Source organism: Calliphora vicina, chromosome 4 (assembly GCF_958450345.1).
Source record: "Calliphora vicina chromosome 4, idCalVici1.1, whole genome shotgun sequence".
NCBI classification, from domain to species: Eukaryota; Metazoa; Arthropoda; class Insecta; order Diptera; family Calliphoridae; genus Calliphora; species Calliphora vicina.
The window spans coordinates 17,522,618-17,547,902 of NC_088783.1; the positions used below are offsets into that span (position 1 = coordinate 17,522,618).

At 33.1% G+C, this 25,285-nt stretch overlaps 1 long non-coding RNA gene across 1 annotated transcript in view; it reads left to right on the forward strand.

Annotated features, from left to right (window-relative positions):
- LOC135957595 (uncharacterized) overlaps window positions 1-25,285 on the forward strand; it is a 123,789-nt gene that overhangs the window by 29,627 nt on the left and 68,877 nt on the right. Inside the window, exon 2 of the long non-coding RNA XR_010576411.1 lies at window positions 17,504-17,564. This is a non-coding gene — a long non-coding RNA (uncharacterized LOC135957595). The remainder of the gene's footprint in view (window positions 1-17,503; window positions 17,565-25,285) is intronic.

Genomic DNA, 25,285 nt, shown 5'->3' on the forward strand with positions numbered 1-25,285 from the left:
TTTACCCATGCTATTTACAAATTTTAACATACATATATATTTCGTTTCAATCGGCTCAGTACTTTCTGAGTTATAATAACAAATTTGAAGCAAAAAATATATTTTTTACAAGAAAACAGCAAAATTTTTTGTTTAAAAAAAACAAGAAAAATTTAAAACTGCAGAAATTGTTCAGATTTATTACTTTATTATGATAATGTCTAATTTTTCGACCTTTTTTATTATTAATTTTATTTATTTTTATTTAAGCTTGAGGTCACTTTTTTTATAAATAATTATATTTATTTATTTTCAATATTTCGCTACTCTTTGTGTAGCATCATCAGGAAAATAGTTTAATAAATTAATTATAATAACAAATTGTTTTTTTAATATTTCAATAAAATTGTCAAAATGAAAAAATTTTAAATATTACACAAACAAAAAATATTCAAAAAATATTTAGAACAAAAAATATTTAACTTCTGTTTCCGTTTTTATAAACTAAGTGTCTGTAGTTTTGAGCAAAATTATCTGTATCTGCCTTAAAATTAATTCTTAGATTTGTTGGTACATTTATAATTTGTAACATTTCTAACATATATCGACGTTTATAATTATTTTCTGTATTCAAAACTAATATATTTTTAAAGTCAGGATAGTGATTCAAATTAGCACAATGTGATGATAATGCTGTTTTTTGTGATGAAATGTCTCTGCATTATCATCACATTGTGCTAATTTGAATCACTATCCTGACTTTGAAAATATATTAGTTTTGAATACAGAAAATAATTATAAACGTCGATATATGTTAGAAATGTTACAAATTATAAATGTACCAACAAATCTAAGAATTAATTTTAAGGCAGATACAGATAATGTTGCTCAAAACTACAGACACTTAGTGTTAGGTCACCGTATCATATTTACTAATAATCTTTATTGTTATTATTTATAGTTATTATTCATTTGATTCATTTGTTTTATTTTCCATTTTTTATTGTATTAAATTTGTTCATATTTTTGGCTCACTGTTGTCACTGTAATTTGTTAGCATTTTTGTTTATACTAACCACTGTAACTTATTTTGGTAATGACCCGTTAGTTTTTATTATATGTTTCTCACTTCAATTCTTGTAACAAGTATGTTGTTGTTGTTCTTAAAAATGCAATATATTTAGTATTTTGTTTTTGCATACATTCATATACATATAGGTACATACTTATTAGTAATAAGTTGAATTGGTACATTGGAAGTGAGAGACAAATAATAATACATACAACAACAACAGTGTAGCCCTTATTTACATGATCAATTGTTAGGCTTAAGAACTTTAATTTTAAATAAAGAAAACATTGTCATAGTTGAATTCAAGCAAGAATCATCTCCTCTTTTATTTTGTCGGTACCACGGTCGCAATTTCTTTTAGTTTCGGTTTATATCACTGCCCAACAAACCTTTTCAGCAACATATAGACAACAATTCGAAATATACAGAATTGCTCTATATCGTTGCCGGTGAAGAAAAAGCTCTTCATCGTACATTTTGGCGCCCAACGTGGGGCTGTATTTATCCAAACTTTTGCTAAATTTGTCGTCCTGCCGGTCCGTGGTACATTCCAATTTGTTCGTTGAAGTACATCTTAAATCTACAAGTGTACAGGTCGTGCGTGAGTGGATTGTTCGTTGTTAAACAAACAAAAAAGAAAAACAATTTTGTTAAAAAAGAAACTTTGTGGTACAAACTAAAAATAAAAAACAATTTTATTAAAATAAAAACTTTTGTGAAAAATAAAGAGACAGTGTATTTAAAAACATTTTGGAACAAATTGTTGTGGCATAAATTGAACAAACATATAAATTAAAAATATTTTTGTGAGCTCTTTAAAAATAAATTTTTGTTAAAGCATAAACATATTACAGTTGCATTAATTGAAATTTAATCTAACCAAATATAAAATTTGTTGGCTCGGTACATAAAAACAGTTTTTGTGGAAAAATAAATAAAAAACAGTGACTTTAATTTTTGCCGCTTATCGTTATATACAAAAATACATAAACAGTGCGTGATTTATTTGGTTCCAGTATATAGTGTAATATTTTCTGTACATCAAAATTTTTGTCGCTCGCAATATTGCGGTACATATATAAAATAAATATATAAGGCTTGTATATAATCATTTTTTGGCGTAAATTATTGTCGTCGGTTACAGTGCTAACAAATTGTGTCTCCATTTTGTGAATTCTTTTTGGAAATTTTTTGGCTCTCCTAACCCAACTTTGTGAAGTTTTCGAGATGACTTTGGAAGAAGTTAAGCAGCAACGGGCTAATACTAAGAAAAGTATAACCCGCATCAAAAACCAAGTTGAAGCCAATGGAAGGGGTGAAGGTAAGACACTTTCGTCAGCCGAGTTGAAGTGCCGTTTGGGGATTTTGGAGTCATATTTCAAGCAGATACTGACGTATCAAACCCAAATTGAGAAATATGATCCTGATGACAATGGTAGGCCCGAAATTGAAGACTTGTACATCGCAGCGAAAATGAATATTCAAGCGCAACTTGGTGAGGATGTCCACAATACAACCATGTCCGACTCTACAATTTGTTTTCCTGTTAACAACAATAAATTGCCTCAGCTCAAATTGCCCACATTTAGTGGTAAGTACAGTGAGTACAAAAATTTTATAACGTCGTTCAACCAAGTTATCGATCGTGAGTTTGGTCTATCGAATATCGAAAAATTTAACCATTTGCTGAACTGCCTCCAAGGCCAAGCATTGGAAACGGTCAAGGCTTTCCAGATCACTAATGAAAATTACCCAAAGGCTCTGGAAAGGCTGAAAACGCGTTACGACAATAGCTCACTGATTTTTATGGAAAATATTACCACTCTATTTGAACTTCCAGCCATGTCCAAATACAATTGCGCACAATTACGAAGTCTCGTTGATAATGTTTCTGCTCTTTATAGCTCTCTTTTGTCTCTAGGCTCAGATAGTGACATTGCTAATTCGATGCTGATCTACATAGTTTTGGAAAAGGTTGATGATGAGACAAAAAGAAAATGGAAAGACTCTTTGGATTTCACTGAACTGCCATCATGGGATGATTGCTCCAAGGTTCTTGAAAGGCATTGCCAATTTTTGGAATCGGTTGACACCAGCCATACAAATGTGGCCCACCGTAAGCCTGACAATCATCAATCTGGTAAGTCCAAATATAAAAGCTCAAAAACTGGCTATTCTTTTTCGGTTTCGAAACGTGTTTGTGTTCTTTGCACAAAAACTGACCACACAATTACTCGTTGTCCTCGCTTCAAAGATATGGATGTCGGTCAACGTTTTGAAAATGTCAAACGACTTGGGCTTTGTCTTAATTGTTTGTCAAAAGGGCATCAAGTTAACAGCTGTTCCTCTACATTCAAGTGCAAATCTTGTTCTCGCTTGCATCACAGTTTGCTTCATCGGTCTCAGTCAGCTTCTAGGCCCTCGTCCCCGACTACTGAACCATCTACTTCTCGTGCTGCCTTGAATGACTCTCATGCCTCGGTCCATACTCATATGGAAAAATCCTCACCGGAACAGGTGCTTCTTGCTACTGCCATGGTTCTAGTTCGTGACGCTACAGGTCACTATCAATTCGGACGTGCTTTGTTGGATTCTTGCTCTCAATTGAATTTCATTACGGATGAATTTTCTCAAAAATTGCACTTGCCTCGTAGAAAACAAACTACAGAAGTCGCTAGCATTGGTAATACTCATAGTAAAACGAAATATAGGTCGTCAACAAATGTGAAATCTCGAGTTACTGATTTTGAAGTGTCCCTTTCATTTTGTGTCACACCTCATATTTCTTATCAACCTGATGCTGAATTAGACGTCTCAACCTGGAATTTGCCCCCAAATACTCAGCTTGCAGATGAAAACTTTTTCAAATCAAAACGAATTGACTTGCTTATTGGTACAGAAACTTTCTTTGATATTTTGTCAGTTGGTCAAATTAAACTTGGTCCGAATTTGCCAAAATTACATAAAACTCTATTTGGATGGATTGTAGCTGGTCGTTATTTATCAAACCAATCGAACGATACTGGTTCTTCTTGTATGCTCTCGATAGAAGAGGAAGTTGATTTAAAATTACAACGATTGTGGGAAATCGAAGAAATTCCATCTGGCTCAAATACTTTGACTCCAGAACAAGCTGATTGTGAATCGTTTTTCAATAATACTGTCCATCGTGAATCTTCCGGTAGAATTGTTGTTAAATTACCATTCAAAGAATCCGCTGACACTTTAGGACTCTCGCGAAATATGGCTCTTAAAAGATTTGCATCTCAAGAGAGACGATTTGCTCGTGACAGCAATCTCAAATCACAATATGTGAATTTTATGAAGGAGTATGAAGATTGTGGACATATGAGTCTTGTTCGTAGTCCCCGCTTAGATGTGCCTCATTATTTCATCCCTCACCATTGTGTTTTCAAACCTAATAGTACTTCAACAAAATTAAGGGTGGTCTTCGATGCGTCCTGTCCGTCATCATCTCAAAGGTCTCTCAATGACATTCTTATGGTTGGTCCAACGATTCAAGATGAGCTGTACAAAATTTTACTTCGTTTTCGTCTTCATCGTTTCGTTATTACAGCTGATATAGTAAAAATGTATCGGCAAGTGCTTATTGACTCTTCCCATAGAAAATTCCAGTACATTTTGTGGAGAAATTCTGAAGAAGAAGAAATTCGCACTTATCAGTTGAATACAGTTACCTATGGAATGTCTGCTGCTCCCTACCTAGCTATTAAAAGTCTTCACTATCTCGCAGACCAGTACATGGACCAATTCGAACTTGGTGCAAAAACTATAAAGTCATCATTTTATGTTGATGATTTTATCGGTGGTGCAGATTCAATAGAAGAATTGACTAAAATTAAGACAGAGGTGAATGAAATTCTAATTTGTGGTTCGTTTCAATTGGACAAATGGCACTCAAATCATAGAAGTTTTCAAGACGACAAAACTATAAAAGATCTAAATATTGATGAATTAGCTGTGACCAATGCTCTTGGTATTACTTGGGATCAACAAAAAGATGTATTTCTATTTTCGTTTACACCTAAAGTTCAAATTGATGGAAAAATCACCAAAAGAACAATTTTGTCGCTCTCGTCATCACTTTTCGATCCCTTAGGACTCTTAGCTCCGCTTATTATAAAATCCAAAATCATCATGCAAGAATTGTGGATTCTCAAAATTGGCTGGGATGAATCTATCCCTCAAGAACTACATTTGGCTTGGGAATATTTTGTTTCTGATCTCAAAACGTTAAATTCCCTTGAAATCCCTCGTTTTTGTCTCGCTGCTGAATCTCAATCAGTTCAACTTCATGGCTTTTGTGACTCATCAATTCGCGCTTATGGATGCTGTTTCTACTTTCGTGTTAAAACTTATTCAGGAAATGTCTCTGTTCGTCTTTTTACTGCCAAATCTAGAGTTGCCCCGACGAAAAGAAAATCATTGCCAAAACTTGAACTATGTGGCGCACAACTTTTGGCTAAATTATACTCTAAAGTCAAAAATCTTTTCGCAATACCAAATCTTGAAGTATTTCTATGGACAGATTCTCAAATAGTTCTTCACTGGTTAAAGCAACATTCTTCTACGTTATCCGTTTTTGTTGGCAACAGAGTATCGGAAATTCAGGATCTAACTACTGGCTGTATTTGGCGACATGTTCCAACGCATTTTAATCCTGCTGATATCGTGTCTCGTGGTTCAACTGTAGAAGAACTCGCTTCATCTATCTGGTTCAATGGACCAGCATTTCTCACTCTCGGTGCTAGTAAATGGCCTCCTAATAAAATAGATCAACTATCCATAGAAAATCAACAAGATATCGACCGAGAAAAACGCAAAACTGTACTCTCCCTGGAAGCAACATCTAATTACATTCTGGATTCGGTTGAAAATTATAGCTCATATTTAAAAATTATTCGTATTGTTGCGTGGATGCTCCGTTTTTCTCAAAAAACAAAAACTAATATTTTCCATTCTGATTCTTTACAGCCCCAAGAATTAGAAAACGCCTTGCTCAGAATAGTTTTTAATCTACAGCAACATCATTTTCAAGATGATATACAACGAGCTCTGAAGAAAAACGATCCTCAAGGTGCACTAAAGTGTCTCAATCCCTTCATCGATTCATCAAATGGATTCAACTTGCTCAAAGTCGGTGGTCGCTTGGAATTCGCAGTAATTTCTGAAGGTCAAAAGCACCCTATAATCTTGCCCAGCAAAAATCATTTCGTCGACTGTTACGTGCGTCATCTACACATCAGCAACTACCACGCAGGACCCAAGGCTTTAATGTCGTTAATCCGCCAGAGATTTTGGATCATCAATTCAAGAAACCTATGTCGTCGTATCGTTAATTCGTGCCCACAATGCATTCGTTATCGTCCAAGGTTGCTTCAACAAATGATGGGCAATTTGCCCGTAGAACGACTTAACCCTTCAAGGCCTTTCGCCAGATGTGCTGTTGATTTTTGTGGTCCAGTAAACACTTACCTAAGAATTAGAGGGAAGGTACCATACAAGACATATATTGCTGTTTTTGTTTGTCTCGCAACTAAAGCAGTCCATCTAGAAGTTGTATCAGACTTATCAACAGATGCCTTTATTGCTGCTCTTAAAAGGATGATTGGACGAAGAGGTCTACCCACAGATATATTCTGTGACAATGCCACCAATTTTGTTGGTGCAAACTCTAAGTTGGCTCAACTAAAATCGTTCCTTTTTGATCCTAAAAATTCCAATTTTATAATAAATTATTGCTCAAATCAATTTATTAATTTTCGCTTTATTCCCCCTAGGGCACCACATTTTGGCGGATTGTGGGAGGCGGCCGTCAAATCGGCCAAGGGACACCTAACCAGGACCCTCGATAACACAAGGCTCACATATGAGGAACTTGCAACTGCAATGATTGATATAGAAGCAATTCTAAATTCGAGGCCTATTTCGCCCCTATCATCCGATCCCAGTGACTTTGAAGCCCTTACACCAGGCCATTTCCTGATAGGCGCTCCCTTACGCAGTTTGCCAGAACGTGATGTCCCTCCAATTGAAATCAATAAACTTGAGTATTGGGCCCGAATAAGCGCCATAAAACAACATTTTTGGAAGAAGTGGTCCCACGACTACATAAACGAGCTCCAGACCCGCAATAAATGGACTAGCACCAACTCAAATATTTGTACTGACTCCCTAGTAATCATTAAAGAAGATAATTTACCACCGCAGCGTTGGCTCATGGGTAAAATCATCAATATTGTTCGTGGTAGAGATGATCGAGTTCGAGTTGTCGACATCAAAACAACAAAGGGAATTATACGTCGCCCTATCCACAGACTGGCTTTACTATTTTCTTGAAAGTGTCCTTTCAATGGGGCCGGAATGTTAGGTCACCGTATCATATTTACTAATAATCTTTATTGTTATTATTTATAGTTATTATTCATTTGATTCATTTGTTTTATTTTCCATTTTTTATTGTATTAAATTTGTTCATATTTTTGGCTCACTGTTGTCACTGTAATTTGTTAGCATTTTTGTTTATACTAACCACTGTAACTTATTTTGGTAATGACCCGTTAGTTTTTATTATATGTTTCTCACTTCAATTCTTGTAACAAGTATGTTGTTGTTGTTCTTAAAAATGCAATATATTTAGTATTTTGTTTTTGCATACATTCATATACATATAGGTACATACTTATTAGTAATAAGTTGAATTGGTACATTGGAAGTGAGAGACAAATAATAATACATACAACAACAACAGTGTAGCCCTTATTTACATGATCAATTGTTAGGCTTAAGAACTTTAATTTTAAATAAAGAAAACATTGTCATAGTTGAATTCAAGCAAGAATCATCTCCTCTTTTATTTTGTCGGTACCACGGTCGCAATTTCTTTTAGTTTCGGTTTATATCACTGCCCAACAAACCTTTTCAGCAACATATAGACAACAATTCGAAATATACAGAATTGCTCTATATCGTTGCCGGTGAAGAAAAAGCTCTTCATCGTACACTTAGTTTATAAAAACGGAAAAAACAATTTGTTATTATAATTAATTTATTAAACTATTTTCCTGATGATGCTATACAAAGAGTAGCGAAATATTGAAAATAAATAAATATAATTATTTATAAAAAAAGTGACCTCAAGCTTAAATAAAAATAAATAAAATTTATTACTTTATCGTAAAGCCACATGCAAAAGAAAGAAAATGAGATATCGATCATAAAAATCGATGAATTCTTTTCGAATTTATTCGCAATTAAGTGAATTCGCTCATTTTCAGAAAATTGTATGTGCTTACTAGCGAGAGGGCCATTTTGGTCCCACCTTGGATATTTGGCTTTGGTGTCGATTCGATCTCTTACGCTTCGGGTTATCGTAACGAATCCTTTTTTCATCGCAAAAATAATTTTCTTTAATAGCGTTCAAACATAATTTTGAAAATGCAAAATCGTCTTTCATTGTCTCTCGGTTTCAATTCGTATGTATGGTGCTGATAGAGTTGTTCTCAATGATTTTGCAAGCTCTTGTTGAGTTTTAGAAGAATCTTCTTGGAGTAATTCCTCCAATTCTTGGTCTTCAAACTTTTTGTTACTGGCCAGGGCGATCTTTGTCTATCATGTCAAAATCACCACTCCTGAACTGGAAAAACCATATCTTCAGCGGCACTTATAAAACTTTCAGACTATAACTAAAATTACCTAGAATATAATATTCTGAATATCTTTTACTTAAACATCATATCAAACTTTTTTGGAAATAAATCTGGCATTTCTATACGGCTAGTTTGATCGGGATAAAATTTTAAGTGGTCGTAGCCAAGGAGTATTTAAGATATTAAAATGGGTCATACAAATAATTCAGGGGCAGCGCTATCCTGCAATTTTTTTTTCCTATCCGATTTCAAAGATTTTTATATTTTTGGAAAGCGCTCGGCTAGGTCTTGAAAAAACTGGAATTTTTTTTATTAGTTAGACAACTAAATTACGAATAACATACAAAAGATTTCAGAGCAATATCTATTATGAATCCAAAAATTTGGTTCTGACTCAGACACATTAAGAAAATTTATAAAAATTTTTTAGTATGAAAAAGTGCAATATTATTGAAGGACGGATTTTTAAGTGGCATATTTTTGAATCTAATTGAGATATTGACTTGAAATTTTTTTTGTGAGACCAAAACAAAACAAAAAATTATAGCTCGGAATAATTTTTTTTTAATTGTTCCTAATATTTGCAATCCTATTAAAATTTTGATATAAATTTTAGTTTTAGAAACTCATTGAATATGTAATAAAATCTTTATTTAGTAGCAAAACTCAATGAAATTTTTAACTTTTTTTGTGCTTGTCATTCTAAATCATAAGGTGTAAAAACATTTGTCAAAAGGTTAAAGGCAATCCCGCAATTCCTAAAATTGGAGCAAAAATCCGAAAAATGGTATTATTTACAATTTTGCCTTTAAGGTCTACATTTCCTTCGGGGCTGGGAAAATACTTTGGCGATAAATAGGGAACACATCAAGGTTTCAAAAGCTGCCTTTTGTTTTCTGATTCCAGCTTTGGGATTTTAGAACATGTGGCCCAAAAAAAATTTATCAAATTCCGAAGGGCATAAGGGCGACATATTTGACATGTTTTTTATACCAAAATGTTCTCTGTAAAGATATCTCAAGAAAAAAATAAAATTGTTATATGTTCTTAAATAAAGTTTTTTTTAATCAAAAAAGAGTTTTCAGTATTTGTAAAAATTTTGCCATTAAATAATTATTTTTGCAATTTAATTTAAAAGAATCGATATTTGTACGTAATTGTCGTTCTAATGAGACATAAAACATAAAAATTGGTTAAACAATTTTAAAGTTATTAAAAAATCGCCAGGCCATTAACTTAGAAACTTAGGAACAAAATTAACATATTTTGAGAAATATTAAAATAAGAGCTAATTTTTACTTAAAATATATCACATTTACTTGTATATGAGTTTTTGTCTTCGTAGGATACCGTTAACCTATTCGCAGGTATAACCAAAAAAAATATTTTTTTAACGGCAGTTTCAAAACTCCAATTTCAAATTTTTAAAAATTTTGTTAAACAAATTTCAGAATTTTTTGATCATCACTTGGAGATTTATTATCAACATAATATGGAATAAAAGTGTGAAAAAATTATGTCAATACCTCCTATAGTTTTTCCGTACGTGCAATATAAATTTTGCTATTTTCGAGAAAAACTAATTTTTTGGTCATATTTTGGCCAATGAGCCCAATTTCCTTACTGTTATTAACTTTAAGTAAAATCTGTTCAGAATATTATAGTCCAGGTAATTTTAAATATAGTCTGAAAGTTTTCCTAAAATCGGAAAACGTTAACCCTTAAATCGTAAATGTCAAAGGTTAAATTTTTCAATATTTGGAATTTCAAATGGAAGATAGCGAAATGTTATATATTTTTGGGCCGATTTTGATGAAACTTAAGAAAAATATTACATGAGGTCTGATATTTACAGTAACAGCACAAAAATGTTAATTAACCTTTAATACCACTTGGGGTCCAAATGACCCTAAACTTTTAATATCACGAAAAACACAGTCATTTTGACCCCAAGTGCTCTTAAGGGTTAATTGCCATTATATTTTTCTTAAGTTTCATTAAAATCAGCCCAAAAATATATAACATTTCGCTATCTTTCCATTAGAAATGCCAAATGCTAAAAAATTTGACATTTGACCTTCACGATTTAAGGGTTAACATTTTCCGATTTATGAAAACTTTCAGGCTAGATTTAAAATTACCTGAACTATAATATTCTGAATATCTTTTACTTAAACATCATAACAGTAAGGAAATTCGGCTCATTCGCCAAAATATGGTCAAAAATTACTTTTTCTCGAAAATCGAAAAATTTAAATCGCAGGTACTAGGGTATTCAATTAATCGGGTTTCTGGTTTAATCGGTTAATCAAGCAAATAATTAATCGGGGTATAAATTTAATCGGTTCATAATCGGTTAATTTTAAATTATTCGATTAACCGAATAATTTCTATTTTAATTTTAAATTGAAAAGAAAAACACGAATTTTTTATACTTATATAAGCATTTTATTAATAAAAAGAACAAACCCCATAAAAAACAAACACAATAAATAGATATAAAATATAAATAGATATACACATGTGAGTTTTTTTAAGATTTTAGGGAGATTTTCAGAGATAATCTTTTAAATATAATTTAAGTGCTTTTTTTTTAAACAATTTTGTTTTAGTTTTAATAAAACTTGTCTTGAAAAAACACTCTCACTGATTGTAGATGTGTCAGAATTCAAAAGTAAGGCATGATAAAGAATATCCAATTTCTCAGTTCCTTTTTTAGTTTTTTCCAAGCACATAAAATCCTTCATCATACCATTTTGGTCATTTTTGATTTTTTTAGATTATGAATACTTTAATAGTTTCGTTAAGTTCTGATAAAAGACTCGTTTCAGTAATGTCTCCAGTTTCGTCTATTACCATGTCGTCCTTCGACTCATTACGACAAAGTTCATCATAGAAAATTCTAGAAAAAAGGTCATTTTCAAATTCCATAGTTTCAGTTTTCGAACTAAAAACTATATTTCTATATAAAGTGCAAAAAAAAGAGAAATTCCGGTTAATCGAAACAAATTAATTGGTTTATTTGTTATTTGAAAATACTCAATTTTAAGTTATTCGAACAGTTAACCGACAAAAATTAATCGGTTAACCGATTAACGGTTACGTACACATTTCTATTAATGGACAAATTTTTACAAAAACTGAAAAAATACATAGAAAAATTCTATTGGGCGTAGGACGGGACGGCCTGTACCTAGAATTTTTTTTCATCCATACAATCTTGGAGCACTCTAATATACATTCTATATACATTACAACAACTAGCTGCACTATCAGCATTTCTTTATATAAAAATATCAACATTATTTAGACATTGCCTTACATATTTATTTATATAATTTGTTTTGCTAAACCGATTATGCTGATTTTTTATAATAAACTGGACAATTATAAATATTCTGGATGAATTTGTTCAATTTACGTTCTGTAGTTTGGACATGAGCGTGATTTACACATACAAAAGGACGATTATATAAAAAACGTTTTAGAAAATTTATATGAATATTTCCTAGTTTTACACAAATAATGACAAACTTGTATTAAATGGTATTAAAAATCCATATTTATCAAAAGAAAACCGCAATTTCTCAATAAATTATTATTTAAATGCTAAGTTGTGCTGTGCTGACTTTGTAGCATTTATAAATAATACACCACCTTAGTAACACTTGTCTCACTTCACTTACACAAAAAAATGTTTCAATTATTCCAATTTGCAACTTACTCAGCATTAATTTAGCAACTTAATCTTATCAAAAACCCAGCTGTGCTGTGTATTGACACTCCCAATGTAGTCCAGACGCCGTAAATAGAGCATTAATGCTGAGCCAACATTAAATATCAGGGCCTAAATAATTGAACATCAATAGAAGAAAGTAAATAAAACAAAGACAGTAAGCATAACAGTTAATTAGCAACAATTTGTAATTAATTTCAAATGCTAAGACTTACTCCAGCTACAATAATAGTAAATAGCAGCAACAGCAGCTGTAATTGTAACAGTTACAGTAACAAAAAGCAAAAGTTTTTCCTTTTCTAATGTATTATTGTAGAAATTTTCAGTTATTTGTTGTATGTATTTAGCTGTTGTTGTAGTCGTTGCTTGTATCAATTGTTATTTGTTTCCCATCCAATTTGCTAATGAGCATCCTTTTTAATTTCCTTTAATTATTGGGGCTGGCTGGCTGGCTGGCTGAATGGCTATGTTTGGTCTACTGCCTATTATTATTATTGTTGTTGCTAATCTTGAAGTATTTGTTGCTGCACAGCTGCTGCTCCTCCTGTTTTTGCTCCATTGAAATTGATCATATCACGTAAGCTTTTAATTGTTTCAGTTTTTGTTGTTCATACAATTCTGGGTGCCCAGTTTTGCCCACTTCATTGAACAACATCAACCTGAAAAGCGAAAAGTTCTTTTGTTGATTTTAGCCCATTTTGTTTTACACTTACTGGCTCCCTCCCTCTCCCTCTCTCTCGCTGTTGAGGAGGGAGAACCAACAAAAAACCATGTTTTACCGTTTGTTAAACATGAAATCCTCGACCATTCCCTCTGTCCTTTTAGATGTACGAACTGTTGTTCGTTTCCTGTTTAACAATAACAATGTATAGACTCAGTCAGTCCTGTTGGTACTTGTGTTTTGGGAGTAGTGTCATTGGGGTTTGTTTCAGTTTTATTTATTTTTTTGTTAATTTTTTATTTTTTTTTGGGTTCAACATTTCGCTCTTTTGTTCTGCTGCTGCTGCTGCAGCTGCTGTTTTTGTTTACGTGACCTGTATGTCAGTAATGTGGCCTAAAGTTGATAGAGAGGTTGGTTTGGCCATTCAATGAATTACTGCGAGTACAAGACCAATAAGGAACTTGCTTTTTTTTTCTTGCTTTCTTTGGTTTTGTTGAAGATTTTTATTTTTAACAAATTACGATTTATTACTGGGTTAATGATGTGTTTTTAAATTAAAAATTATTTTGCTGTACATATTTTTTTTAAATTAAACATTTTTAAATTTCTATAACAGATTCGTAGTAGCAAGCGAATTTGTTGCCAATCGAATGATTCTACCTTAGTGACAGAGTTTTACAATTGTGACTGACAAAATTTTAGAAGGAGTAACAAAATTTTTTTTTTTTACATTCAACTAAAATTCTTCCTTATCAGCTGAAATTTTTTTGGAAATAAATCTGGCATTTCTAAACTTTTGGTCCGATCGGGATGACGTGGACGTAGACAAGGAGTATTTGAGTTTAAGTTATTAAAATGGGTCCTACAAATGCTTTAGGGGCGGCGCTATGGGCGCTCAAATAGTGTACCTTCGACATGTATGTAACATTTTTAAACACGTGCCATTTTTTGTTTCCCATCCGATTTCAAAAATTTTTATATTTTTGGAAAGCGCTCGGCTATGTCTAATTTCCAAGTTATAGGCATTTCAAATTTGAAATTATAAAATTTTGCCATACCTTGGTCCGCTTTTTTAAAAATACTGGGCTACATTGATATTTTTTTTACAATTTTGCCTATAGCATCCACATTTCCTTCGGAGCTGGAAAAATAAACTTTGTGGATAAATAGGGAACATATCAGGTTTTCCAAAGCTGTTCTCCGTTTTCTGATCCCGGCTTTGGGATTTTTTGAACATGTGGCCAAAACATGAAATTTTGATAAAAAATAGGTCAAATTCCAAAGGGTGTAGGGGCGACATATTCGAAAAATAGGACATGTTTTTTATACCAAAATATTTTCCGTAAAGGTACCTTGTAGAAAAACGTATGAAATTGTTATATGTTCTTAAAGGTATTTTTTTTTAATAAAAAAAGAGTTAAGTCACCTTTTCGTCCAAAAACAGCAAAATTCTACTATTTTTTTTGAAGTTTTCAATTGAAAATTGTTTATTTTTGGATCCATAATCGATATTGCTCTTATGGGTAATTTAGTAGTCTAACTAGCAAAATAAATTCGGTCCATTCGGTGTAGATGGCAAAATTTTAAAATTTCAATTTTGAAATGCCTATAACTCGGAAGTTATAAGGGATAAATAGCACAGGTGAGCACCTTCCAAAAATATGAGAAACATGAGAAAAATGCCACGTGTTTCACAATTTTACATGTCGAATGTACCCTACTTTGAGCCCTCATAGGGTCACCCCTGGAATATATGTAAGGCCCATTTTAATAACTTATAGGGCCCATACACAACACCATCATCATTGAGCAATGAAGTGATTGTGCAATTAAGCTTGAAGCACACATTACTCCAGCATGCTGGTACAAAATTAATTTTTTATCAAAAATTGTGTGGAAAAGTTTGTAATGAATAATGATAAACCAAAACGAAAAATTATCAACACACTAAACTTCTAAAAGATGATGGTACATTTTTCTTCTCTAGAAAATTCCTGATTTTCCAAAAATGGAGTTTATCGTAATACCACAACGAAGACTCCAAAACATCATCTGTTCCTGCAGTATTCGAAAAACGTTGATTTTTTTTACCATTCTTGCTCTTGGCCCACCTCTTTCAATTGTTCTACCATTTTATTGTAGCACTAGCTGACCCGGTGCGCTTCGCCACCCCAATTAAAAGAAAGAAATAGTACTATTATGTCTACCGCTCACTCGGGTCCATATAATCTGTATTTCATGTTTCTAAATTCATTGGTGAAGAAATTACTAAAAGTACCATTCGAATAAAGAAATAGTACCAAAAAGTCTACCCCTAGAATCCTAACTCACTTAGGACGAAATGTATTTAATTTCATGATTCTAAGTCCATTGTTATAGAAATTTCAAAAAAGTACATTAGATTAAAGAAAAAGTGTTAAATAGTCTCCCCCTAGAATCCTAACTCACTTAGGACGATATATATTTAATTTCATGTTTCTAAGTCCATTGTTATAGAAATTTTAAAAAGTACCATTAGAAGAATGAAAAAGTACCTATAGTTCAGTTCTCACATTTTGGTACCTAAATATAATCCCTTATTTCTAACACTAACTTCACTCAGATACATATCAGCTAACTTTAATGTCGATAAGTGAAATAATTTAAAATGTTAAAAAGGTACCATTAGGAGAAAAGTACCAATTTCCCTTTTCCTCCTTGAACACCCCTCAAGTTTGAAATTTTAAAATATTTCATTTTCCAAAAGTTGTTTATGCTACAGACATGTCTCAATCGATTAATGTCTCCAATAATAAATATGTTTTAAAAAAGTACCAAACTGTTTACCCGGATTTGGCCTAAAATACACCATGGCACTCGAATCCAGGAAACAATGTTAAAAAAATTATCAAAATCGGCTTAATAATTTGCAATAAAATGTATTTTCCCGATTTTATCCCCTTTTTGGTACCTTTTTTATCCCCATTGCGGTGGTAAAATATTATTAAAATAAGTTTCTGTATCGTGTTGGGAGCTCATAGTAAAATATTCTAATGTCTATGTCAAATTATAGAAAAACATATTTTATGAAAAAGTACCAAAAATAAACACAATTTGTATCCCTTAAGGGTTCGAATTTCCAAAAAGTACCAAACTTATATTTTTTATTTTTTGATAAGTAAAGAATACGATTTAAATTTTGTTTCTATGTTTATTGGTTTTAAAGATACATAGTGTGCCAAAAAAGTACCAAAATACAGTTTTTACCCGTTTTCTCCCCTAAAAGCTTCGAATTTCGAAAAAGTACGAAACACCTGTCAGCTTATTTTTTAAATGGAGTAACATGCAATTTAAATTTTTTTTGTATCTTTATTAGTTTTGAAGATATAATATTACCGGATTTACCCGTTTTTACCATCTTTTACCCCCTAAACGTTCGAATTTCCAAAAATCTCTTCTTAGTGGATCGTTTTGGGGAGGGAGGAACCTACAGTTAAAATTTCATGATTCTAGCTTCAGTCGTTTGGGCTGTGGGATGATGAATCAGTCAGTCAGTCATTCAGTCAGTCAGTAACGTTACTCTTTTATATATCGATGGCTTAATATAAAAAAGGCGTAACTCGATTTTTTGTTACATTACAGGAGAAGGATAAAACTTAATAAAATCCATAATATTTTAGACACAAAAAAAGTTTTAATGCAATTTTTAATAAGAAGAGACATTACATTTTGTTTCTCATTTAATTTTTTTTTTTTTTATTTTAATGAAGTTATTTTATATACCCTTTTTACATTGATATTTTTGAAAAAAAAAATTTTTTTACGCCTTTTTTATATTAAGCCATCGATATATAGATTGGTTTTTAAATCATAGGCAAGGCATTGTTTTATAAACTTCGAAAAATTCTCCCCAAAATATTTTTTTCTTTGGCATTCATATTTATTTTTTTTATTTTTTGATGTTTATGTCTTGACGATTTAAATTTTATGATCTAATTTTACAACATACGATTCAATCATGCTGGTTTAATCAAAAAAATATCAAACTATTTTTGATAAAGCACCAGCAGCTGGTACAATCATACCACAAGCTCATACACGATCAGTCAGCTGGCACAATCACTTGATTGCACAATTATATGGTGTTGTGTATGGGCCCTATTAAACTTAGCTATAAATGTTTCAAAATAAAAGCTAAACATTTTAAAAAATACTGACTTTTTTTATTTAAAACTAAGTTCTTATGAAATTTTGCATATTAGACCTACCTTCCCAGAGTAATGACATTTAAAATTATTTTTACCAAAACGTAATAGACTCATTTTATTGCTAATATTGTTAACCAAATATTATTTATTACTTTTTTATTGAAAATTTTGTTTAACAAATTTTCTCTCTACTTTTAGGAAACTGTGTAATTATGTCATAAACTAAAATGTATTGTTGATAATAGAAACATTTTAATATGTAAGTATTGCCCATAACAGTTTTTATCATAATTTTGTATTTAATAATCCCTTGTAATTAAATACTTTACCTCGTTTTCACCTGCCTTAAAAAAAACTCTTTAAACAAACTTTAATATTCCTTACTTTCATAAAATTCCATACATAATTTTCCTATTTTTTTTGTTATTTGCTCTCTGCTGTGTGAAATTTTATCAAGTGTTGACGACAAGTTTATGAAAAAGTTTTTCTATTTAGTATCATGATGATGATGATACCACTGTGTATAATTTCAGTTTTAGTCACTGCAATGATGTTTATGGTTAAGGAATTTAAAAGATGCCATCATGACCCCAAAAAGGTGTTAAAAACTGCAGGCAGTACGACGGCAAGAGTATCAACATCAGTATCATCATCATCATCGTTGTCGTCATTGTTTCAGGTTGATTCAACAACAGACTACTTGCAGTTAGCTGGGCATCTGAATTACCAAAACTATGTCGATGTCAAAAGCTTAAATATTGTATTATTTAAGAGATGAAATCAGCAAGAGAGATAGGGAATTTATAAGAAACTGCAAAACAGTTATGGATTCAACAAGAAACTAAAAATTGACCAAGTAACAGAAACAATTGACCAAGTAACAAAACGAGCAGTTATTTACTGTAATTTCTTAAAATTTCAAAATAATACACAATAGTAGAACAACAGTTTTTTTGTGTTGAGCTTGTGGCAAAAGTACGTACCCTCTACTGACTCTGTGACAAAGCATGTCATGTTTATGTCAATGTTCATTAGTGCAACCAAAAATAGAAACAACAAAAAAAAAAAAACCTTAAAATCCAGCCAACCATACACATACAGCCAGCCAACAAACCATTCATTCGACCAAATACTCCAACACATACACAGATTTACTAATTTTGAATTTCTATTGTCATTTTTGTTATTGTTATCATTTAAATATGTCTAAGTCAATGTGTCTATTGTAAGTAAATACCCAACAAACTCAAGAATTTGCAGTTAGTTACTTTGTTCAGCATTCTCTATACCTTTCAAGTGTCTAGGGCCATTTAAAGTAGCGTTTATGGTAGTTTATGAATTCACTGGTTACCTTTATAACCCCTGGTAATGCATCAGGTGGCACAACTGCATTACATGTCGTCTTCACAATCGCTAATCTGATAATTATGTTAAACAGTTAAAGGTTTATAGCAAAATTTACATAACTGAAAATTAAGTGTAGCTCAGAACTTCGCACCAGTGAATTTACTAGCGAATGGTAATGCAGAGAATGTCAATTGAACTTTTTGCAATAACATTCATAACTTATATTCAGCAGTAATATGACTTGCAAGAAGATTGGTGGGAATTTCAAAGTGGAAAAGCATCCCAGCAGTTAAGCAAGTAGTCAATGTATAATTGTCACTAATGACTGAAAACTTTTCAGACTTCAATTTATATATATTTGGTCATTTAACACTTATGTGCTCTTTTTAAAGCTGAGAGAAGTTGATTGGTTACTTTATACACCCCATATAACCTAGCGTGAAGTCAATTGTCACTTCAGTGTCTCAAAGTATTCTACAATGTAGCCACTTTAAACGTTTATTTTGTACTGCACTTTAAAAAGTAGTTTGTGAAATAAGCAGTAGCTGATCAAATAAGCAGTTATGTGAATTAAATGTGAATTAAATGGGTTGCCTACTTTCGACCAGTCAGTTCGGAACAGTCATCAAAAACTGCTGGGATATGAAAACGAGGAACTAAATCCATGGAGTGTAGGGTATTTATGTATAAGTATTTACACATACATCTGCACTCTCCTTACTCACAGATACTTACAATCAAAATTAAAACAAAAGCCGACTTACTGTAATTGAAAGACAAAATAAATTTGTCGAGAGTAAGAGTGCGAGAAAGAGACACTTTTAGTGAATCTATAAATAATAACAAGACACTCAACAGTGCACAGTGAGGCAGAATCACAAATTTTTTGGAAATTAATCTGGCTTTTCTAAATGGCTGCTCCGATCGAGTTAAAATTTGGCGTGGGTATAGACAAGGAGTTTAAGTTATTAAGTTATTATTTATACTAAAATATGAAAAAGTGCAATTTTTTTGTATGGAATCCCGAAATTCCTAAAAAATTGTGTTTTTAATAATTTTTTCCCATAGGGTTTTTCGGGGCTGAGAAAATACTTTTCTAGATAAATAGAGAACACATCATGTTTTCCAAAGCTGCTCTCCGTTTTCTGATCCCAGCTTTGAGATTTTAGAACATGTGGCCTTCAGTTGAAATTTTGATAAAAAATAGATCAAATTCCGAAGGGTTTTTTATACCAAAATACCTACAGAAAACCAAAATTGTTATATGTATGTTCTTAGAGAAAGTTTAATTTTTAATAAAAAAAGAGTAAAGTCACCTTTTCGTCCAAAAAACATAAAATTTATTTTGAATTTTTCAATTGAAAATCGTTTATTTTTCGATCCATAATTGATAGTGAACTGAAATCTTTTATATATTACACTGTGCAACAGTGAAAAAACACACGATTATGACTGTATAGGTTCGACTCTACTACCAAAGTGTAATAAAACCCTATATTCAGTTTGTCCATTTTGGTGACCGATTTTTTTTTATGGGCCCCTAAAGTTTCTGAAAATCAGTGGGGCCTCTACAAAAGGTCTCATCAGTTTTTGGTTAACAGCTAATTCAAACATTTTTAAGCTAAAAAGTGATTTTTGACAGCTATTTAGAGTACCTAGATATGTTCAGATTGCATTGATATGTTCACAAGAGTTATTCAGATTTACCGTAGCTACAACTTTGCTAAATATTGTTAGTGAAAAATTAGGAGTCCCTGGAAGTTATTCTAAAAAAAGTAAAAAAAAAAATTTCTTCCTATATTTTTTCAACAAAAGTCCACGAAAAAGCTACTTTTTGGAAAAACTTTTTAACAAAATTTATTTGCCGGACTCTTAGCTATATTATTGCAATATAAAGTTAAGCCGTATCACAAAGTCTGAATTGGCTGTTAACCAAAAACTGATAACATATTTTTTAGAGGCCCCACTGATTTTCAGAAACTTTGGGGGCCCATAAAAAAATCGGTCACCAAAATGGACAAACTGAGTATAGGGTTTTACTACCCTTTGGTAGCAGAGTCGAACCTATACTGTCATGATCTTGTCTTTTTCCAAAAGTCTTCATTTGTTGCATAGCGATATTGGTAATTTAGATGTTTAACTAACTACAAAAAAATTCGATTCCATTTTGGCCAAAAGTCTGACTATATTTTTTTAAAAAAACAGACCAAGGCATGGCAAAATTTAAAATTTCAATTTTGTAATGCCTATAATTAAATTTTTTTTAAGACCTAGCCAAGCGCTTCCAAAAATATAAATCTTTCGGATAATAAACAACAACAACGTAGATACCCTACTTTCAGTTCCCATAGCGCCACTCCTGAAGCATTTGTAGGGTCCATTGTAATAACTTAAACTCTGATACTCCTTGACTACGTCCATGTCAAATTTTATCCCGATCAGACTAGCCGTTTAGAAATGCCAGATTTATTTCAAAAAAATTTTGATTCTGCTCCACTGAAGCAGTGCATCACAATTCCCATTTTCAGGTGTAATAGAGACAAACTGATTTGATCTCTGGAAACCAGTGGCGGATTTATAACATTTTATTTTCCAACCGTCATGTTTACTCTCAGAATTCTAGATGTGTGGTCATAGTATTCCGAGTACTTAAGCATTTTTTAAAACAAGATCTACATTTTGAAACTATTCCTTTATTTTCGTAGAATGAGTAATAGGCACAGCTGTATAGGTTAGGTTATGAAGGCAGCTGGTATTAACCAGCTCACTTGGGTCCATAAATTGGTCCCTTTGTGATACCCTAAGGATCATGCTCAGGTCCCAAATAGGATTCTCACATGTCGGAATTGGGTTCAGTGCCGAACCAACTAGATGCACGAATGACCGAATATATCTTCCTGACATCCACAGTAGATAGATCAGCTAGGCCGTGAAAAAAAGGACTGCCTATTATCGCAGTCCGAAACCCCGATAGCGCACGGCAAAGACAGGGGAGATGTTCCACAGTTTCCTCCTCGTCTTCATCATGGCAACTTCTACAGAAGTCGTTATATGGAGTATTTAGTCTCCTAGCATGCGCACCAATCAATCAGTGCCCAGTAATTACTGATATCACAGCACGTAACTTAGCCAGTAATAGCCCCATGAGGGACATTGACCTATGGTGGTCATGAATGGGCCAAGTGAGCCTCGATATCGAGCAGTTCGTAGTGTTAGACCATCTAGCAGACTCAAATAATTTACGCTGTATGAGTGATTTACAGAAGGATTTATAGAAGGATAGCGGTAAACCGACCAGAAGATCGATCTCATAACCTGGAAGACGTGAGCCTCTTTTGGCCAGTTCATACGCGATAATATTGCCAGGTACACTAGAGTGGCCCGGCACCCAGAATAACTCCAGGTTAGAATATCTCGCCATCTCGTTAAGAGATACCCGGCATTCATGTACCAATCTGGATGTCGAGTAGATACCAGATAAGGATTTGATAGCAGGTTTACTGTCAGATTCGGATTTTCACACCAAATAACCTACAGTATTTCACCCAGTGTACCGCCCTTTTAATCGCTGAAATTTCAGCTAGAGTTACACTACATTGATCATGTAGCCTGAAAAACACCCCCTTCTGAAAATGGGGAATATAGAAGCCACCACCCACCCCAACCGCAGACTTAGAGCCATCTGTATAGATTACAAACGAGTCCCTAGAAGAAGGTAACTCGCCCACCAACGATACGGAGAAGCGTCGGTCGATAAAGGGTAAGGGAGTGCAGTAATCAATGTTGACAGGGAGATAAGGTACACTTCCCAAAATAGACGCATGGCCGCTGCCAGGCCTCCATTCTCCTATAGTGCTTAGCCTAACCACGGAATTGATGGCCAATTGTTTGGCCATGAGATCAGCAGGTAGCCAGCTGCATGCTCATTACCAATATCTAGTAAAACACATATTAAGCTGTGTGCTGTCTATAAACCACCTCTATTCATCAGATTTGTAGCTTGGTTGTCTTATTTTCGTTAAAAGCCATCCAATCATCAAAAGAGACTACTTCACTATTTGAGTTAAAAAATGGATGAAGTTCTTTTTCCTGACAACATTAAAACGATGCTATCACCTCTCTTTCGAAATGTCAAGGTCTCTTATCAATTCACTTAAGGGAATCTGGAAAAAAAGTTAAGGCGTTGTTTACAATTTAAAATCGCTGTCATGTTCATCCGAAAAACCTTACACCATGTGCCTGTGTCCTCTGAAAGAATGATTCTTAGGAGCTGTCGAAAGTAGAGGCCTTTTAGCGGATGGTTAATCAGGATATCCCATTTTATTTTATTTTATTTTATTCATAATTTAATAACACAAAAAATAGTAGTCATTACTGTAGTGGAAATTTGTGTAAATTTTCGGTCAGCTAACTCCATTCGCATGGGTCCCATCGTGTTTGCAACAAACAGACAGACGGACAGATGGACGGACATATCTAGATTATCTTACAATTTCATATGGATCCTGAATATATATACTTTTGTGGGTCTGCGATGAATATTTTGATGGTGGGTATAAAAACTACTTTTGTCTCACTGTCCCAGCAAAAACTAATGTTAAAATTTATTAAACTGATGTTTTTTTTTGTCACCCACTCACAAAATAATGAAAATTAAACAAAAAAAAATCTCTTCATTAAAGGATATCAATGACAAAAGAAACGGATTGGCAACAATTTAAATGGAAATATACAAAATATGTAACAACAAAAACAATAACAAGAAAAAATTTTCACAAATACTCTCACAAATATGTATATTCTCTCAAATTCAAACACATACACTCAAATAAACAGCAAATTTACTCAGTTACTGTGACCATTTTCCCAGTTGTCTGTCCTCCCCCCTTTAGCATATTCAGTTAACGAACATTTTGACAGAGCTACTGTAAAGGAAATATTTTATTTTATTGTTGCCGTTGTTGTTAGTTTTGTTTCTGTTTTTTTTATTGTTGTTGCTGCTATTAAAATATAATGAAAGAGACAGAGACCTAGAGAATGAAATAAAATAAATAACAATAGAAATAAAGGATTTAAAATATTGCAATATTAGTTCATTGTTTCAAATTTAACAAAAAAAAAAAAGAACAGAAAAAAACACAAAACATTTTTGGCATACAACAGACAAGAGTCTTAACAAGATATATACAAACATAAGACCATTAACAGTTATTTATAAAAGGGTGTTTCATTAAGCGCTTTCGATATTTAAATTTTAATAAAACAAACATTAACAAACATTACAAAATCGTTTGTAAGACCTATAGATGACGCCGAGGCTCAGCTGGTTGCCGCTTATCCAAAATATTAAATTTTCCATGACTCTGACGCATAAATCAGGCTGAATTAGACCGTTTATGTTGGCTTTGAGGATCGTTTATTCGCTTAGACCTGCGCCTTAAGAGAAGCCCACAAGAAAAAGCCTAACGGAATTAAATTGCAAGATTTCGGTGGCCAGTTCACATCACGCCCTCAAATCGCTCATGCAGAATGTTCAATGTGACAAGATGCCACTGCGGCTTGGCTGGCGCATATCCAAAATTTTAAATTTTCAATGAGTCTGGCGCATAAATCAGGCTGAATTATACCGGTTATGTTGGCTTTGAGGATCGCTGTGGTTTGTGGCTTATTCGCTTAGACCTGCGCTTTAAGAGAAGCCCACAAGAAAAAGTCTAACGGAGTTAAATTGCAAGATCTCGGTGGCCAGTTCATAACACCTCCATATGAGATGACCATGCTCTCAAATTGCTCATGCAGAATGTCCAATGTGACATGAGCAGTGTGGTCATGTTGAATACTCTCGCCGTTGACGGTGATGGCCTGGCCAACTGCGTTCTCAAAGAAATATGGACCGAATTAGCCGTTAGCCCAAAATCCACACCAAACAGTGAATTTTTCGAGACGCATTGAACGCTCTTGGATCTCATGTGGATGGGTATCGTTCCAAATTCGACAATATTTATGTTGAAGTACCCATTCATCCAAAAATTAGCCTCATCATAAGATAATTTGAGTCAATTTCCAACTGCTTCGTGGCTCGTACAGCGGACACACGTCATTGTCTATGGTTGTTTACCTTAAGTTTCCGGGTAGATTGAAGTTTATATGGCTGCAGGCCACGGATTCTCCTTCATACTCTCACTGAGTGTTTTCGTCAGATCTTCCGTTTCGTCATCGTTCTGGTGTTGGTTAATTGTTCAGGTCTTGAGTTTAATTTCCACCAACTCCCAAAAGTTCCATATAGACAACGTAAATCTTGAAGATGTCCGATCGTTTATATTATCTGGGTAGTGCCGTATCAGCATCATGTGGCTCGCGAGAAGATATTACAAATCGCATCAAAAAGAAAAAAACAAGAACTTGCAGCATCTCTTTTCATATAACGTGCATTCCGCCCTCTTCTATGTCTGCGAATCCTTGAACACCACAGCTAGCAAGTTGCAATCCCATTCATTAATCGCTCCTTACGAAAATTGTGGGAAAGAGTAGGTAAATGATGTTTATCCATGTTCGCAGACGCACCAACGACAACGTAGCCAAGATGGCAATTGAATGGAACCCCAAGACTAAAGAAGGAAAGGCTGACCCGCTAAC